This window comes from Patella vulgata, chromosome 1 (assembly GCF_932274485.2).
Source record: "Patella vulgata chromosome 1, xgPatVulg1.2, whole genome shotgun sequence".
Lineage (NCBI taxonomy): Eukaryota > Metazoa > Mollusca > Gastropoda > Patellidae > Patella > Patella vulgata.
In genome coordinates this window covers 15,895,911-15,908,439 of record NC_065879.2, presented here as the reverse complement: position 1 = coordinate 15,908,439, position 12,529 = coordinate 15,895,911, and the positions used below count along the sequence as shown (strand labels likewise).

Sequence of the window (12,529 nt, the reverse complement as noted above, 5' to 3'; positions counted from 1 at the left end):
TGTGGGAGGAAACCGGAGGACCCGGAGAAAACGGGACAGGCGACCCTACTCCTTGTCATGTACAACCGGGGAATCGAAACCATGCCAGCTTACTCAATGACAGACCTCAACGCCAACTATTTGGCCATCCACCCCCTCCACCCCCAAACATGAAAAGAAAAGCATTCAACACTCGACAAGCCCAACCAGAGTTTCACTCATGCAAATTCCAAGCTTCTAGATGAGACCAAAGCATATCTACCAAGTACCGAAACTTGTAAGCGTCCTTTAAGAAGATTTCGTGCCCAACATAGACCGAGGGAACCCCAGATACTACAAGAACTTAACATAGATGGTTCTTGGTTCATGACAACAGGCGACAATCCATAACCTTTCTTACAACTTGATGCACTTGCATTTTTACCCCAAATGAATCTATTGAAGAATTGGCCGAAATGTACTCTATCTTTAAAATTAAGTGGCCGAAAAGTCCTACAACGAAATATCCTAGGCCGATATGTCAACTGATCGAAACGTCCTACATTCAAGATAATTGAACCCCAACAAAACCGCTTTTCCCCTGAAGATGAATCCAGTGTTAAAGGGCCAATCCCGATAATATGTTGGAGAATAAAACTGCTTAATTTTGTGTTAAAATCCCTTAAAATCCTCTATCAAAGGGCCGAGCAACTAACCCAATATTTGTGATACTTTTTCAAACAACTTAAACCTATCAGTTTTCATCTGGAAATGGAGAACGGTGTCACAAACTGTATTATGCGGCTTATGGATAAACCAGATCTTTACTTATAAAAATCATGTGTAGGTGAAATTTACCTTTCGTTATCAAGTACAGCACATGGGTCATTTATTTGTGTAGACCTCTAAAGGAATGGGGATCGATTATCAGATCACCCAACGAAAAATTGACCAGAAATCTTAAAAGGGTTACGTGTCCGGATAAGCATTTATGATGTTCACGTCCAAACGACTAAATATTGTGAGCTGGGGTTTTGAGACAAGGTAAACACACCATTCCCTATATTTAAATTTCAAACGTACTCGGACTTTTATTTTTGAGACTCTGTTGAAATCGGGATAGTCCCTTTAAGTGTTCTTGAATAATTGTAAGGATATGGAATGAAATCAAATAGGGTTTATCGTCCTACTGTTCGGCTCCGACTGGGCTAATGGAGATAATACAGTGTGCCATGACAAAAATTTTGCCCGGACAGCGGCGCTACGGCCTACTCTTATATCGAATTCCAACTGTCAAGGGATCTTTTACGTGCCACAGGCAAGGGGAAACCACGCCGAAAAATCCCGACGAACTTTCTCGGCCAACATCGGGAGCGAACCCGCGACCCCCGAATAGCGAGCCGGCGTCTTACTCACTTAATCACCATGGCAATGGCTCCCTCGTGAATACGGAAGCATGTACCAGGAAGTACAAAAGGTCCAACATGTACGAAGTCAACCAGGCTGTTAGTTAAACTCACAACAAAACAGCCGTGCTCCCGAAAATGAATCCAATGTTAATTTGTTTCTGGTATCTACTAAATAAGGAAGCATATATGTCTAGTGCACAACACCCATTAAACCCCCTTAACTGCAATAACATTACGTTAACGATATTCTGAATAAACAGCAACAAAATTCCTACTGCACCGCACTCATCTAACCCTTCAGCTAAAATAATATTTCCTTAACTACACAAACATTCCTCTAACAACATTCAACGGGTTGGTGTTGGTGAGTGTGTGTGGGTGTGTGTGTCGGGGGGGGGGGGGTAGATCACATGGTCTGTCAAGTGGCATGGTTTCGATTCCCCACTCGTAAGTGATTAGGAACAGATTCGCCTTTCAAACATCGTTTGTTTGATTTCTCCGGTTTCGTCCCAATACTAAAGACCCCCGCGCACAAGCGACTTATTATTGAAATTGAGCCATATGTTAGTCCCGAAATGAATTAGTATGTGTCGACTGGACGTTAAACCCAATTTCTCCTTCTTTCTCTCTTTTAACGATATTCAGAAAAAAACAAAAATGGTACAGGTTTAGAAACGCTATTTATTGTAATCTATCGATACTATATGTATAGAAAATAAAATAACAATATCATTTTTTTTCATCCATATTGACGGGCAATTATATTATTTGAGATAAAATATTGAATAGTTCATTGAACTGTCCTGCGTCATATTCCCACCAGGCGGCCATCTTCGATATTTTCCGTCACTTCCGTGTGAACCCCAGGCGTTTTGGTGCATTGTTATTATTAAACGACCACTTGACGACCGATGGCGTTAATTCACAATAGTGTGTTATTATTTTTTATTTTATTTTTTCTAAAAAGATTAAAGATAAAAATCATAACACACAAAGATTTACATGATATTATTTATTTATTTTTATTTTTAATTTATCTGGATATAAATTAACCCTATTAACGCTTGATAAAGGATGAGTCGATATGAAATTGAGTTTAACGAACTATTTTCTGCCACCGAACGGGATTACGCCACACACTGTGCTATGACAAGAGGAGTAACGCTTCGGAAAAATCCCGAGGAAGATGGGTGTTGGATTGCCGAATGGTTAGCGCGTGCGCGCTGTATCATAAGGTCTTTCGTTGAGTCAACTGGCGTAGTTTCGATTCCCCGGTTGTACGTGACAAGGAGTAGGGTCGCCTGTCCAACCTCGTGGATTTTCTCCGGGTCCTCCGGTTCCCTCCCACTGCAAAAGACCTGCGAATTATTGAAATAAAATTGAACCATATGTTAGTCCCGAAATGACCTAGTTTGTATCGAGTGGGCGTTAAACTTCAGTTCTCTCTCTCCGAGGAAGATTGTCGGTCAACACCGGAAAAGAACCCGATTTGTCCTACTTTTCTCCATAGCTCGGGCTAATGAAGGTGGGCTTACGCCATGCAGTGTGCTTTCTGGATATCAATTAACCCTGCTAATGCTTGATAAATGATGGTTTGGAATGAAACGAAATTGGGCTTAAGGGCCTATTTAGCTGCATCGACCAGGCTTACGCCGCACAATGTGCAATGGGGTGAACTTGGTCCGGACAGCGTAGCTCGGTATACTCTTTTTTCGAATTTCAACTTTTACATACTCTTCAATGTGTACGCAGGACCACGGTTTTTTGTCCCATCCGAACGAATATGCATTGTCCCTTACTAGATCAACAGTTCTTCAAAATTGACACGGGGGAACCACGCCGGAAAGTCCTGATGAACTTTCTCGAGGTTAACGAGACAACGACTTACTCACTGAGTCAATGCGGCTTCCGAAACGCTGATATGAATATCGGTCCAAAAGTGGTCCAGTTCCGTTTAGTAGTTACAAAGATATGGTCAATTGAAATTTCATCGATCTATGCTACTCGCTATGTAATGAACTCGGATATGTGGCGTTGGTCTTTTTTTATTATTTTATTTATTTTTGTCTTAATCAAATATTAAAGAATCAGTCTGAGTGCACTTTAGCAAATGACGTATTGTTACTTTAAATGTGTTATCTTCATAGAACTTACCCTCTCACTAATGAATGTTGGGCCACGGTGGCTAAGTGGATTAGACGCTGACTCACTGGCTTGCAGGTCGCGTGTCCGACGTGGTTTCCCCTTGTCAGTGGTGCTAAAAGGAGGGCGAAAAACAAAACCGAGGTCGCCTGTGTATACATTGGCGTGCACGTAAAAAATCCCCTGGCATTTGGATTTGGAATTGGATATAACAGTTGGCACACTGCGTTGAAAGGGTTAAATCGTAGTCGGTGTAGTATTTTTTTTTTTTTTTTTTTTTTTTGCATGCTTCATATTGCGCAATTCTCCAATATTTGTATAGTTGTTGATTTGTTAGAAGTATAATATAATTTTATTGCCTATTTGTTAAAAATGGAGCTGAAAGGGTTAACTCTTAGAGACTGTTAGCGTGTCGGTGTAGTTTTCTTTGTGTGTTTCACATTACGCAATTATCCAATATTTGTATAGTTGTTGATTTGGTAAAAGTGGGATTGCAGTTTTATTGTTTATTTGTAAATAGTGTAAAATATTTACGATTTGTTCGTTTTGGTGTGGAAACTTTTAATATCTGAATTCTCCAGGTGGAAACTTTTCATTTATGAATTCAAAAGGTAAGAGAAAACAAATATCAAGCAGACTTCCATTTCTCACTAAAATATGTCAACGCTTAATCCACATTAATATGTAATCAGATTCATTATTTAGCATTTAATTAAGAAAACAAAATCAAATTACCAACGCTAGATGATATACTGAACTGGATTTAAAACCGGTCCCTCTATAAATTTGCGTGGGATTATTATATTGTTAGGAGCATTTCTAGCTAAAATGTAAAAAATATCATGGCTTAAACCACAATAAAACTACTTAGATTGATTATTTAACATTTAATTAAGAAAACAAAATCAAAATATCCCGAAATGGATTTAAAACAGGTCTTTTCACAAAAATGCGGCGGGCTTATATTGCATTGCTAGTAAGATATATCTATGACATTTCAATTCCCCATATATCTTTCAAAATATTGAACTGAATTGACCATTTGTGGACTGAGATTCTTATTAGAGATTATTAGAGGGACTCCGATGGCGCTAAAATGAAACATCGATACTTTAAAGACCACATAAGATTAAAAATCTTAATTAAATGTACTTACAGCCAATGGTTACTATATCGATTTTACGGCAAGTTCAAACCAAACCCCACACCTTACCCTCCTACGCGAAATAAGTATAGACCCTAGAGAAACGTTTCGGTCAAGTTACCCGCATAGTACACTTTCCAGGCGCGCCTCAGACTAGCCCTAATGTTTACCCTAACTCTAACCTACAATCTCACCAACAACCTTGACGAAAATTGAGCTGGCCTTAACAAATAGATTTAGCCGAGACCTTACTCCAAACTTGACGTTTTCTCCGCCCCGTAGTCTCCCTTGCAAACATTCTTGGATTCGTCCCTGGCTACATGACGTATGTCCCTTACCAGACACCCATTCTTGTACCACTGACAAGGGGAACCCTTTACTGGATGCTAATCCCAATATTAGCATTGTGATAAGGGGAAACGATGCTGGCCGCCCCCGGATATTGAGTCATTGCCTTAGTCTACTTGGCACCTAATGACATCTGAAATACGGTGTGTAATAATTCTTATATTTGCTTTGTGACTTCCCCTGTGTCGTGCACCGGACTAACAAACAGTACAATACATACGACAGCTTTATACCTAACACACATTAACAATACCCATTCAATAATATTGTTTAATGCTTGTACTAAAAATCAGATCTGTTTACTTAATGGTAATGAGTTAATGGCCTCGTAATCGGTTGATTGGAGAGACGTCGAATTTTAAAAGGATTGATCGGATTAATACGGGAGTGATGAGATCTGTAATATTTAATCTGTAAATAAAAACGGTTACCGAAAAAACAGACGCTTATTCTATAACATTAAAACACTATCTGGGTTTGGTTGTTTGGTTATGCTGTATGGAAGACCAGATGCGTCAAAATTCAGTGAGGTGGCGAAACCTAACAAGGAGGTACTAGATTCGATTCTGGTGTTGGCTTAGAAAGCGGCTAGCGATTGTTCAAACTGGTCCCCCCTTGTCAGTGGTAGAGGACGGTCATCTATTGTATGTTGGGCAGCTTCTTGTGCAATATTTTATGATTATTGCCTGGAGAATTCCCAATATTCCCAGTTTTTCAGAAATGTTAGTAGTTCGATAAACAATGATATGCAGTGTTTTATGAGCGATATTTTGCCCACACAGGGTCCTTTTTCTGCCTACTCTTCATCGAATTCCCACTTTAAAAAAATTATCCGTTCTGAACCTCCGACACCATCAGTAATAAGATCGACTCCATCCGCCCGCCCCACCCCAACCCGGTCATACTAAACGAACCACTGTGGCCCCAATACTCAAATAGATCACATCATTACACCCATAATCACATCCTCATACTCATATAGTACATATTATTACACTCATATAGATCATACACTCATATAGATCACGCCATTACACACATATAGATGACATCATTACACACTTATAGATCATATCATTACACTCACATCAATTATATTCATATAGATCACATCATCACCACTCTGAATCTAAATCGCCTTGGTCACTTTTGTAGAAATTGGACATTGTGTAGTCATTTACGTTTAAACTAAATGAAATAGTGCGTCAGTTTCACCCAATTAATCTATATTGTGTGTGAGCGCCTACTTGCCTTTAAATGAAATCATTCATTGCCCCCCATAGATCGATTGTACCTTTCTTGTTTAAATAGATTGTTTTTGTATGAATTTGCCTTCCATAACTGTATTTAACAATAATCTTATCCACTTTTTAACAGATTACACATCCTCCATTATTGATGTATTGACTATTGTTAATACACATTTCATTGTGAAATGGATTGGCGAGTCGACTATCCACTAGGATTATAGGATTTTCTGCTGATTGGTTGATACATGGGCTTCCTCGTGCAATGATTTGTTGTGTGATGTGGAAAGTTGAAAACAAAATAGGTAACAATAATATATTTTTTTTATTTTAATAAATTTAAAAAATACAGAAGCAATCCTACCGGATAATAACGAAAACTTAGAATTCTTTCAAACTAATTGAAAACTAAAATCGGTACGTATATGTGGTAACCAGTGGATGGACTTCATCCTCGTACCTGGATTTGACGTGGGTGGATGCTTGAAACAAAAGAACAAGTAATTTACAATTTAAGATTTTAATTTAACAATACAAAAGGTAATTCCGAGCTCATGATAATAAAAACTTAGAATTTTTTGCAATTGATTGAAAGTTAGAAATTGTGTATGTGCGAATGGATTTTTTCCCCGTACCTGGATTTCATGTCGGTGGAAAGTTGAAAAAAACCCAGGACAATTAAAATTCTTACATGGATTTGATCTAGGCGAATGGTTGAATATAACGAGGTAAATTTACGTTTTTTTTTAGAATTTAAAAGGTTATTCCGGGGTTACGATGATAAAAATTAGAATTCTTTCAAATTGATTGAAGTTCAAACCGGTAAGTAAATGTGGTTTACCAGCGAATGAACTTCATCCTCGTACATGGATTTAATGTAGGCGAATGATATAAAATAATATTAATAATTTTAATTCTGGACTCATAATAAAGAACACATGGAATTTTCCAAATTGATTGAAGATTAACCCGCCCCCCCACCCAGGTAATTCTAAATTGTAAGATTTTAATAAAAGCAAACGCAATTCTGGGCTCATAATAACGAAAACTTAGAATTCGTTCAAATCGACTGAAAGTATATCTCTTCCTTTTATGTGGTAACAAGTGGATGGACTTCCTCCTCGTACCGGGATTTGATGTGGGTAGATGGATAAAAATAACCCAGGTCATGTTACATTTTTAGATTTTAATTTATTAATACAAAAGGCAATTCAGGGACTTTTCGTCATAAAATTTGGAATTCATTTAAATGGATTGAAAGCTAAAATCGGTAAACGTATAAACCAGTAGACTAGTTACTATAATATGGTCTAACCAGGAACTTTGCTATGTTAGTATCTACATTATTGTGAATTTAACTCGATTTTTATGATTCCAAGAATTCTATTCTCCCAATTTGATTAAAACACAGATCCTATTTCGTTTCGTTTTTATAGTTCAAAATTTCGTTTTACTTGTCTTCACAACACTAGGATCTGGAAGAGTTGTCATTCACTAGGTGTTTATAGTTGATGTGAGGAATTAGTCAATGAAACGGTCTGTTACGGCGAGTTCTTGGCGTGCTCTGCACGGAACGGTGGGTAAACCCCTAGAAACACCAACGCTGATCGATTTATCAATATCTGACGTCATAGGGTCAAAAGCCGCTCGTATGATCCCTGACGCGATCTTCCAGTACAACTGGTCAGATCTTCATGTAGTGCAGGCCATCGAAAGTATAAAAAACGAAACGAAATATAGATCTGTATTTTAATCAGATTGCCTATTCTATTTAATTACGGCCAAAATATGCAATTCTAACAGCTTGTTTCCTAATCCATATAATTTATTATCTATTGTATATTTTGTGTAATTATAGATACTGTTTAAAACCAATTAGAATAAGTGCATAATATGAATTTATCGGGAAATATTGCATTTCTTACTCACGGCTTAATTTGTACTCAGATATGTTATTTAACAGTTAATTCAGAAAACAAAATCAAAATATCAATTTTAGATAATCTCCCGTGTTGGATTTATTTCTACTAAAAACGGGCCTTTCAATTACATAAAGCTGACCGTCGACTTTTATACATAGGGAACGGCATAGACTGATAGAATCTCAGTTCAACATAGCTTATTGTAGTTTTCAAGAGATTCCTACTATATCGCTCAAATCGTGCCCAGAGCGTTCAGTTTTGTTAAGAGCTAAATCCGCCTATTGCAGGTCTTTGTTAAGGCCTTAAATTTTTTATAATGTATTAATTCAATCTGATTAAAGTACACATCTATATTTCGTTTCGTTTTTTTTTTATACTTTCGATGGCCTTCACCCTAGTGTTGTGAAGACAAGTAAAACAAATTTTTGAATTATACAAACACGAAACGAAATAGTATCTGTGTTTTAATCAGATTTCTATTTATTAGACATTTATTAACATATAAAGACCATAATCAAATCTCGATGCCATCTTATCTGCACGATTTTAAAAGATTTGAATCCGACCTACGATTCAATGGCTGTTCATGATTAACCGTAAAACTGGATAATCGAGACTTTTAAATTTGGTTTTCTTGACCCAGAGTGAAGTAATTTAACTGAAATTTTCAGCTTATTCTCTTTACTTTATCTATTTTTAACTATTATAGCGAGAACTGTCAGCTCTTTATCTAATTTTCATGCCTATTTAATGGACATTAAATCAAAATTCTTCGAATTAGATCAAAAAAAGTATTTACGAAGTTGATATGATGTATTATCACGATTACTGAATGAGACAAAACAAAATCGCTTTTCATTTCGAAATATTAAGCGGAAATAAATTTGTTTACTTATTTTAGCGTGTTTTAGGTTTAAAGGGTGTATAGCTCTATTCTTTGGATAAATAGATGAAAATGTATCTAAAATCACACATTAATGTAATATGAATGTATATAAACTTTTAAATGTTTTAATGTATTTTCTAATCAATTATTTTCGAGGAAAAAGGCGATCATATAGTACACTGCATGGCGTATTCCCTTCCACATTTCCCCCGACTGAAGCAGGGCCCCATTTAGTTTGATTTCAGTGCAGACAACTTATTTTTTCATCTAAATTAAAGAGGACAGTTTATTGTGAATAAATTTAAACAAACGCAATAATTCTCTGAAACTTCGCTTTAATTTCCCGTGGGGGGGGGGGGTCGAGTTGTCAAAAGTTCTTTCCTATAGTCACCAAGTAACAATCTCGTGAATTTGTCTTGGGTACTCAGGATTCATGTTGATGCTAAAGAACCTTTTGCGAAATAAAATCGTACCATGTATGTGTTAGTCCCGAAATGACCTAGTTTGTGTCGAGTGGACGCTAAACCTAATTTATCTTCCCCCGCTCCTCTCGCTATATCTAACAATTTCGATGATTATATGTAATCATAAACTTAATTAAACAGGCACCTTTTCTATGCAAGCCAAAATAGTTTTTAATCAGCCTTTGATATAACTAATCTAAAAGCAAGCAAAACCGAAAAGACAAACCTGTGGACAAGACATACACAACATCAAATCAAATGAACGGCAAGCCAGAATAATTTGTTAACATTAATTAGTCTTCGACAATACCAATTGTTGCATTTGCATAATAATTATTCTAACAGTTTGAGACCCCACGCGTCATGATTAATGCACTTGTGTTATCACGCCATAACGCCACGTACTGTAAACACACCAATCTGATTAAAACACATATCCTATTTCGTTTCGGTTTTGATAGTTCAAAATTTGGCTTTACTTGCCTTGACTATACTAGGATCTGGAAGAGTTGTTATATTACCGGTGTTTTGGTTGAAGTGAGGGATAAGCCAATGAAACGGTCTGTTACGGCGACTTCTTGGCGTGCCATGCACGGAACTGAGGGTAAACCACTAGAAACGTCAACGCTGATTGATTAATCAATGTCTGCCGTCATAGGGTAAAAAACCGCTCGTACGACCCCTGACACGACCTTATAGTACAACTTGTCAGATCTTTATTTAGTGTAGGCCATCGAAACGAAATAAAGATCTGTATTTTAATCAGATTGGTAAACACACGTTATTTTGGTAGCCTATCAGTTTAAGAATTAGAGTTTTCAAACGTTAAATTTGAGAAATCTGGATGTCTATATGATTCATTAAGTCTGTAGATGACCACAATATAGTATGTTTTAACTCCATGCAGAGATTGGACGTGATTGGCATTTTGAAATTAATATCAATATTTCTACTTTAAACCAGATCAAAGAAGTTTGGCATTTTTAATCTTCCGTAAACGAGGCCCTGGAACAATACTCTGAAACGACATTGCATGAAGTACTCCAATCATTTATCGGTTAAAAATGCAAATCGTATCGTGAAAATTATATTTTTGCGTGCTATTAATCATATAGAGTGTGTTATGTGTCAGTGACTTTATTTGATCATAAACAGAAATCATCGTTAGATTAATATTTGTGACACAATGACAAAGCTTTGCTCGATTGTTGGGCGTGGTGCTCCAATGTGTAGGTGTACGGGCGGAACTGTTTCGTTCATGCACAGAAGTTATTATTTATCTCCCGTAAAATAGGCATGTTAATGTTGATGAATTTGCTTGGCGTTATGTATATAGATCTTCTAACTTGAAGTTTAAACAAATGTTTTACTTCTGTATTTTAATATGCTTTATAGTAACATCATGGATAATATGGTGAAATGGATCGCAATATTTTTTCTAATGGCCATCTGCCGTATATCTACTGAGAATACCAAGGACCTACCTATTATAAAACTTTACAAAAAAGGTAAGTCAATGTTTTTTTTTCATATAATATACTTGTTAATTTTGTTCCTAACCTCGTGGGTTTGCTCTGTGCACTCCTTCGTCTCCCATATTTGAAACATAAGTGATCGTTTCTATTATATACTCTTCAAAAAAAGTAGGAGATATTGAAATGCAAATACCTATGCAGATTGTGATATGATAAATAGTCATGGACACTTGACATACTTTGAGAGTATGTTTACAGATGAAGAACTTATCGCCCCAACAGAACCAATGAGCTGCAATAGCGCCATACACGTGGGAGGGTTTCATTGTCAAATTTGACACTTCAAGGAAGGATTGATGAAAACTGCCGCTTGCTGGTTTATCCTATCCATGTTTGCTTTCTTATCGGTTCTTGCATAAGATTTACTGTTTAGCGTATCTTTGCTTTAGTGTGTTACGTTTAATTTGATCGGGAGACGTGTTCGTCGACGTCAACGTCAGCCGACAACACTGCAAGAATTGGCCGTGGCGCTGCAAGAGGAGTGGGTCAGATTGCCCCAAATCGTGATTGGACGGTTGATTAGGAACATTGCTGAATGTCTGAGGATTGGTGGAGCAATTATTCATTATTAAGACAAAAATCAAAAACGCCCATTTTAACTTTTGACGGTGTATCTCTTTGCGAGTGAAATGGGGCCGTCAGATAAGTCGCCCATATTAACTGTTTATCTTCATGTGTAGGCAATTGGCCTGCTATTAACATACACTGGTTACCTCTAATAAAAACAGAAGTGCATTTTTGCAGTTTTGTATTGTTTTTGAATATCCCATACTTTTTTTCCAACAGTATATATATTTTAACTGACCTAGTAGATTTGCCATGGGTATTCACGACGTCCGTCACATTTAAAGAGTTTAGAATAAAGAAGTAATTTTTTTAAATATATTTTTCCTAACTACGTGGAGTTGATCAACTACTAAACGATATGCTTTTTATATGTTTATTTTTTATTAATAAAGGCAATAGCCAGGTTTAGCGAATTGTTGAAATAGAAACATACGATCTGATAGTCCTAGAACGAGCAGATCTGCGCCGAGAAAATCTTATACCCCATATTTTTGTGTGCATATTTTTTATGCGTGTTGGGATGGTGGTGGTGGTGGTGTATGTGGGCACACATAAAGAAAACATTATAAATATTGAGTGTTTTCATGCAGAAATTATATCTTCTTAGTTAGTTGTATTTTACGTCCGCTTCCACCGAGGTGATATCGCAGACAAGCAGAAATTATATTCGTTCGTTCGTTCTTGGTGTTTAACGTCTGAGAAATTATATTGACATATGCTGTTTTATATGGACAATACCCATATTGACTGGTTTCAAATAATCAATATACATATAGAGTGTTTTCCTCTGAACCATATGAATATTGACTGTTTTCATATAGACAATATACATATTCGCTGGTTTCATAAATATATAATATACAAATTGACTGTTTTAATATGGACAAAATTGACAGTTTATAAATGT

The 12,529-nt window shown here is 36.6% G+C and overlaps 1 long non-coding RNA gene across 1 annotated transcript; it reads left to right on the top strand.

Annotated features, from left to right (window-relative positions):
* The first annotated feature begins 3,973 nt into the window (after nt 1–3,973).
* On the top strand, nt 3,974–11,022 carry LOC130014299 (uncharacterized). The gene is made up of 3 exons (XR_008789252.1): nt 3,974–4,120; nt 6,379–6,553; nt 10,916–11,022. It is a non-coding gene; the product is annotated as an uncharacterized LOC130014299 (long non-coding RNA).
* Nucleotides 11,023–12,529: the final 1,507 nt, after the last annotated feature.